Consider the following 7,557-nt stretch of genomic DNA (forward strand, 5'->3'; position numbering starts at 1 on the left):
TGATTGGGATTTTGAAATCGGATTTGGATAATTTTGGTACGATTGAACTCGTGAGTGAATGAGTGTTCATATTTTGTGACTTTTACCCGATTCTGAGTCATGGGCCCGGGGAGGTTTTTTGGAGCGATTTTCTAATTTTTTGCTTTATCTTTGATTTTATTAATTAGATTAGTTTCTTATAGTTGTATTTATGGTATGTAATTAATTTTGGCTAGATTTGGGCCATTCAGAGTCGGATATTCGTAGAAAAGGCATTGTTACTGATTGATTGAGATTAGTTTGAGGTAAGTGGCTTGCCTAACCTTGTGTGGGGAAAATCCCCTTAGGATTTGGTACTGTTATAATATATGAGCGTCGTGTACGTGAGGTGACGAGTACGTACACGGGTTATTTGTTGTAAAACCCGATTTATTTTAATGAGTAGCAACCTATTTTTCCTTTAAATTTAGTTATACCGTTTAAATGTGTATTAGTCTGTTTTCATTCTTAATTCAGCTACTCCAATATGTGTAGTTATCATGTTTAGTCTAATATCGCATGTCTACGTGCTTTAACTGCTTTTTTGAACTTTATGAAGCATGCCTAGTTGATTTTTTGCTTTTCCTTGTTCTTTATCAGTATAACAGTAGAAATCTTGGTCTTAACTGTTGTATTTATCGGTTTGAGCTGTGTGTTTACTTTTGAGACTACGAAGCGGTTCCTCGGGAATTCTCCTTGCACATTTACTTTTGAGACTACGAGGCGGTTCCTCGGGAGTTCTCCCTACACATTTACTTTTGAGACTACGAGGCGGTTCCTCGGGAGTTCTCCCTGCATATTTACTTTTGAGACTACGAGGCGGTTCCTTGGGAGTTCTCCCTTCACATTTACTTTTGAGACTACGAGGTGGTTCTTCGGGAGTTCTCCCTGCATATTTATTTTGGGACTACGAGACGGTATCTCGGAAGATCCCCTGTTGTTTACCCCTGTGTGTTGTACTGTTGACTTGCTGTGTTTCCTTTTGTTAAATTCTAGTCTCTTATTATACTGTTTATTCTCCTGCCTTGTTTATTATTTACCAGTGGACCTGACCTGACCTTGTCATTACTCGACTGGGGTTAGGCTTGGCACTTACTGGTTACCGTTGTAGTGTACTCATGCTACTCTTCTACATATGTTTTGTGTGCAGATCCAGGTGCTTCTTATCAGCCCCGCTACTAGCTTAGAGTGCTTGCTATTGTACGGAGACCTCAAGGTACATCTGCCGTGTCCGCAGACCTCGGAGTCCCCCCTCTATTCTCCCTATGTCATTTACCTTCTGTACTTCTTTTTTTAGACTCTGGTGTATTGAGACTTATGATGTTCCGAATTTTGGGAATTCTGTGTATTACTAGAGTGTTGGTTATTGTAAATGCTGAGTGGCATTGTTACCAGTTATTTAGTTATATGTTGCAGATAGTTGTTAAGTTTTACTTCCATTTTTGTTATTTTCGCATTTGTTAGGCTTACCTAGTCGTAGAGATTAGGTGCCGACATGACATCATGGGGATTGGGTCCCGACAAGTTGGTATCAGAGCTCTAGGTTCATAGGTGTCGTGAGTCATAAGCCGGTTTATTAGAGTCTCGCGGATCGGTACGGAGACGTCTGTACTTATCTTCGGGAGGTTATGGAACTGTTAGGAAAGAATTACACTTCTTTGATTCCTTTTCATGCGAAATTGTTGACTTCGAAATTCTAAACTTCTGTATTCTATTCTCTCATAGATGGTGAGGACACGTACAAGCGGATCTGATGACCAGGCACCCACGCCCCCTGCTAGAGCCGCGAGAGGCCGGGGTTGAGGTAGATGCCAAAGACATCCATGCGCTGCAGTTAGAGCACCCGCGCAAGCTGCGACAGAAGAGCCCCCAGTAGCTCCAGTTGTAGGGCAGGCACCTGAGGCACCTGTTGCTGCACCAGCCCTCCAGGAGACTCCAGCCCAGTTTCTGAGCATGTTCAGCACCTTGGCTCAGGATGGATTGATTCCACTTGCTCCTGCCACATCTCAGGCCGGGGGAGGAGCACAGACTCCCATCGCCGGTACTCCAGAGCAACGGGTTCAAGTCAACCAAGTTTTGGAGATTTTTTCGATACAACCAGTAGCTCCAGCTCAGCCCGAGGTTAAGGCAGCAGTTTCCGGTGCGGAGCAGCTCAGACTTGAGAGGTACAAGAAGTACCACCCTCTTACCTTCAGTGGATTGGCGTCAGAGGATGCCCAGGGTTTTCTGGAGGAGTGTCACCGTATTCTCCATACTATGGGTGTAGCGGAGTCGAGTGGGGTTTCTTTTACTGCATTCCAGCTGAGAGGAGCAGCCTATCAGTGGTGGCATGCCTATGAGTTGAGTAGTTTGGCTGAGGCAGCTTCACTTACGTGGACTCAGTTCTCGGACATGTTCTTGAGGTAGTATGTTCCCCAGACTCTCAGAGACGCATGGCGCGCGGAGTTAGAGTAGTTGCTCCAGGGTGCTATGACTGTGTCAGAGTATGCATTTCGCTTCAGTGATTTGGCCCAACATGCACCCGCATTGGTTGCCACAGTTCTAGAGAGGATTCGTCTGTTTATTGAGGGACTCCACCCCAGTATCAGGCTTAGCATGGCCCAGGAGTTGGAGATGGATATTTCTTACCAGCAGGTTGTGAGTATTGCTAGGCTAGTGGAGGGTATGCTTGCTCGGGAGAGAGAGGAGAGGGAGGCCAAGAGGTCTCGAGTGTCTGGCACTTATAGTGGTACTCGTTCCCCAGCTGCAGTTCGCCATGGTAGGGGCTATGGGAGTCGCCCGGTTCATTCAGCTCTTCCAGCCGCCAGTGGTATTCTGGTCCTTTCTAGGCCCCAGGAGCCTTATTATGCACCGCCAGTGTCTAGTGTGCCTCCTGTACGGGTTACTTTTAGCGATCAGTCCAACAGACCTAGCCCGAGCCAGTCACAGAAGCCATGCTCTCTGAGAGCTTGTTTTGAGTGTAGCGACACCCGCCATATGGTGAGGGATTTCCCTAAACCTAAGATGGGTGCATCTCCACAGACTTCTCAGCCATCGCGTGCTCCACCGGGTCCTCAGGCTATGATTAAGCTACCACCCTACCTGCTCAGCCAGTTCGAGGTGGAGGTCGGGGAGGTCGAGGTCACCCTTGAGGGGGAGGCCAGGCGAGATATTATGCTCTTTCGGCTCGTACATAGGCAGTTGCTTCCGACTCTGTCATTACAGGTATTGTTCTGGTCTGTCATAGAGACATGTCGGTCTTATTTGATCCAGACTCTACATATTCCTATGTGTCCTCTTATTTTGCCCCATATTTGGGCATATCTCGGGATTCCTTGAGTTCCCCTGTTTATATGTTTACTCCTGTGGGAGATTCTCTTGTTGTGGACCGCGTGTATCGGTCGTATTTGATTGCTCTTAGTGGTTTTGAGACCAGAGCCGATTTATTATTGCTCAGTATGGTAGACTTTGATGTTATCTTGGGCATGGACTGGCTGTCGCCCCATTATGCTATTCTTGATTGTCACGCTAAGATCGTGACGCTGGCTATGCTAGGATTATCGCGATTAGAGTGGAGAGGTACCTTAGAGTATAGTCCCAGCAAAGTTATTGTTACACCCCATGCTTTTGTACGTGAAAGTACATCGTAAGTCAATTGATGTAAGCTTGAAAATGAGATCCTCTTTGAAAGTATATAAGGTGATTTAACGATGTTACGTCCCATTTTCGCAAGCCTTTAAGATATCATCCGGGGGAAAATGTTTCTAATGGGACATGATGTTACACCCCGTACTTCAGACATCACTATCATCATAGGATTATCTAATGTGAGCTCAAAAAGGACAAAGTCCTTCTACAAGGATAAGAAATGTTTACCGAAGTCTTAAGTAAGTTAAGATGAATATGAGACTTGTTAATCATGATTTAAATGAGTTTAAAGTCATGATATGACTATATATGATGTTTGGATATAAAATATAAAGTTTGGGAAAAATTGGATTTACGTTGCGGAAAAACCGACTAAGGATTTGCCTTGTAATAGAGGGTTTTTAGCAATATATTTAGTGTGCTATATGGGGTATTTTGGGACATATTATATAACAAATTGAAGGTCTTGGAATGTAGTTTTCAACGCTCTTAAGCGTTTATTCATACGACATCCGGATAAAAAGATATAAGCGTCTGAAGAAGGGCCAATCATAGAGTGCCAAGTAGCACCTTTTTGACTTTTTAAAAAATGGGATATTTACATCCCTTAGTTCGTCTCTTTCTCCATTTTTCCAAAGAGCACGCCCAAATAACACCCCTAACCTTACCCTTAAGCTCTCTACAAGTTCTTCAAATAATATTATCATCCCGGACACGAAATCAAGTAGCGATAGCATTAAAACGATCCCTACGACGTAAGTATCGCTGTATTGCCTCTCTTTTTCTTTGTAGTTTGAGTTTTGGAATGTATTTAATAGTTAAGAATATTCCTACTTTATTTATTTAAGCTCTTAAATATCAATAAAGGTTGATAAATTCATTTCCTAATAGTTAGAACTCACGGGACGGTGATCGGAAGCCATGAGTTCGAGTTATTTGACTTGCAGTGTACTGTTTTGTGGGCAGTTTCGGGTTGCCTTTGGGCTGTCTATTTTTCTACTGTTTAATGGAGTTTTGGTGAAGAAATGTTGTGGAGAAATACCACATAATGACGGAATGGTGGGCTGGTCATTCGTCATTACGTGTTTTAGGTTGTTTGACACTACTTTGGTTGTCGTTTCATGTATGAAGTGATTAGGGTGTGTGGGATATTTTGTGGTATATTGTGATGGAGATAAGGTTGGAAAATGATTCTTACATGTTGTTATTGTTGTGTTCTTGTTATTTTTGGTATATGGTATTGGAGGAGGGCCTAGTTACAGGGGAGATGCTGCCCAAATTTACGTAAACGAGCTACATCAGCACTGATTTTTAATCTCCTTATGCTGTGGTAAATGGAGTTGAGTTGTTTGAAGAATTTCTCGGAAGGTATTAAGGACTCAATGGAGTTAAGGTATGTTAAGGCTAAACCTTTCTTCATTTTAGCATGATCCCGTAACTACATGTGTTTGATAACGAAGCATAAAGAGAATTTCGTACTCCCGAATTTATATACATTATCCTAGTCTCATAAGTTATAGTATTCTCCCTTATCGGGATATTATATTCAATTGAGTATTGTCTTCTTCCAGTCAAGAGAGCAGAAGGTCTATATATATACAATATTATAGTATTTTCACCACCATCGAGCTATAATCGCTGGGCAGGCCCCTATTGGGCAACCTCTCCTCAGAAGGTAAGTTATATAACGAGCTGACTGTGGCCGAGCGCCTACGAGAGAGCCCAGTTGGCCTAGATACAGATCCTAGTATGGCCGAGCGCCTCTGAGCAAGCCTACTACAGCAGAGCAATTATATATACCGAGCCTTATAAGGCCGGGCAACTATTTACCTACTATATTGAGAGAGTTGAGTCAGTATCAGCAGGTGAGCATATCTCCAGATTATCTTTGACTCCCAGTTACTTTCAGTTATTATATTATCAGTTCAGTTTCAGCTTTCAGTATATTGCCTTACATACTCGGTACATTATTTCATACTGACGTCCCTTTTCTGGGGGAGCTGCATTTTATACGTGCAGGTTCAGACAGACAGACGGGTAGACCTCCGCATTAGGTGTTGCCCGAGTTCAGCTGGATCGGTAAGCTCCATGCCCTTCGGAGTTGCCGGGTCTAAAGCTTTATGTACATCTTGTGTATATATGTATATATGTTATGAGTAGGTCGGGGCCATGTTCTGATCATAGTATATCCATTAGTAGAGGCTTGTAGACATATCCTGTCAGTTAGTGCAGTATGTTGGGCTTGTAGGCCTTTTATGTATATTTTGTTGGTTTGCCAGCCGTAGTAGTTATGACGGCCTTGTCGGCCCAGCTTTATATTGATGTTTATTCAGCATTCGCAATTGTCTAACAATGTGGCCCATGGCCAAAGTATGACATTATATGTTCATAGTCCCTTAGTCGCAAGTTGGTACACAAGGATAGGTGAGGTACCGAGTGCCGGTCTCGCCCCCAGGTTTAGGGCGTGACAGTTATTTCATTTCTTAAAGCTCAACGAATGGTTGAGAAGGGGTATGACGCGTATCTAGCTTATGTGAGAGATATCAGTATTGATGCCCCTACAGTTGAGTTAGTCCCAGTAGTGAGGGACTTTCTAGATGTGTTTCCAGCTGATCTTCCGGGCATGCTGCCCGACAGAGATATTGATTTTGGCATTGATTTGTTGCCGGGCACTCAGCCCATCTCTATTCCTCCATATCATATGGCTCCTCCTGAGTTGAAGGAGTTGAAGGAGAAGTTACATGAGTTGCTTGATAAGGGCTTCATTCGGCTCAGTGTGTCACCTTAGGGTGCTCCTGTCTTATTTGTGAAGAAGGATGGTTCTATGCGGATGTGTATTGATTACCGCCAGTTGAACAAAGTCACAGTGAAGAATAGGTATCCATTTCCCCTTATTGATGACCTATTTGATCCGTTACATGGTTCCAGAGTGTTTTCCAAGATTGACTTACGTTCAGGCTATCATCAGTCGAAGATTCGGGAACTAGATATCCGGAAGGCTGCTTTCAGGACTCAGTATGTTCACTACGAGTTTCTTGTGATGTCATTTGGGCTGACTAATGCCCCAGCAACATTTATGCACTTGATGCACAGTGTGTTCCGACCCTATCTTTTACTCATTCGTCATTGTGTTTATGGACGACATTCTGGTGTACTCCCGGACTCGGGAGGATCATAAGCAACACTTGATAACTGTGCTTCAGACCTTGAGAGAAAAGAAGTTATATGCAAAATTTTCAAAGTGTGAGTATTGGCTAGACTCAGTGGAATTCTTAAGCCATGTAGTATCAAGTGATGGGATCCAGGTGGATCCGAAGAAGGTTGAAGCAGTGTAGAATTGGCCCAGACCGTCATCAGCCACGGAGATCCGGAGTTTTCTTGGTTTGGCGGGGTATTACCGTCGTTTTGTAAAGGGATTATCATCTATTGCAGCACCTATGTCCAGGCTGACCCAGAAGGGTGCTCTGTTCAGGTGGACAGAGGAGTTTGAGGAGAGCTTTCAGAAGCTCAAGACATCTTTGACTACAACCCCAGTATTGGTATTGCCTATAGGTTCGGGGTCTTATACTGTATATTGTGATGCGTCGCGGATTGGTCTCAGTGCGGTGTTGATGCTGGACGGTAGGGTGATTGCCTACGCGTCCAGACAGTTGAAGGTGCATGAAAAGAACTATCATGTCCACGGCCTTGAGTTAGCAGCTATTGTTCATGCCTTGAAGATTTGGCGGCACTATTTGTACGGTGTCCCTTATGAGATTTACACATATCATCGGAGTTTGCAGCATCTGTTTAAGCAAAAGGATCTTAACTTGCATCAGCGGAGGTGGTTGGAGCTACTTAAGGACTATGATATCACCATTTTGTACCATCCGGGGAAGGCCAATGTGGTGGCCGATGCTTTGAGTCGCCGAG

This window comes from Nicotiana tomentosiformis, chromosome 6 (assembly GCF_000390325.3).
Source record: "Nicotiana tomentosiformis chromosome 6, ASM39032v3, whole genome shotgun sequence".
NCBI lineage: Eukaryota > Viridiplantae > Streptophyta > Magnoliopsida > Solanales > Solanaceae > Nicotiana > Nicotiana tomentosiformis.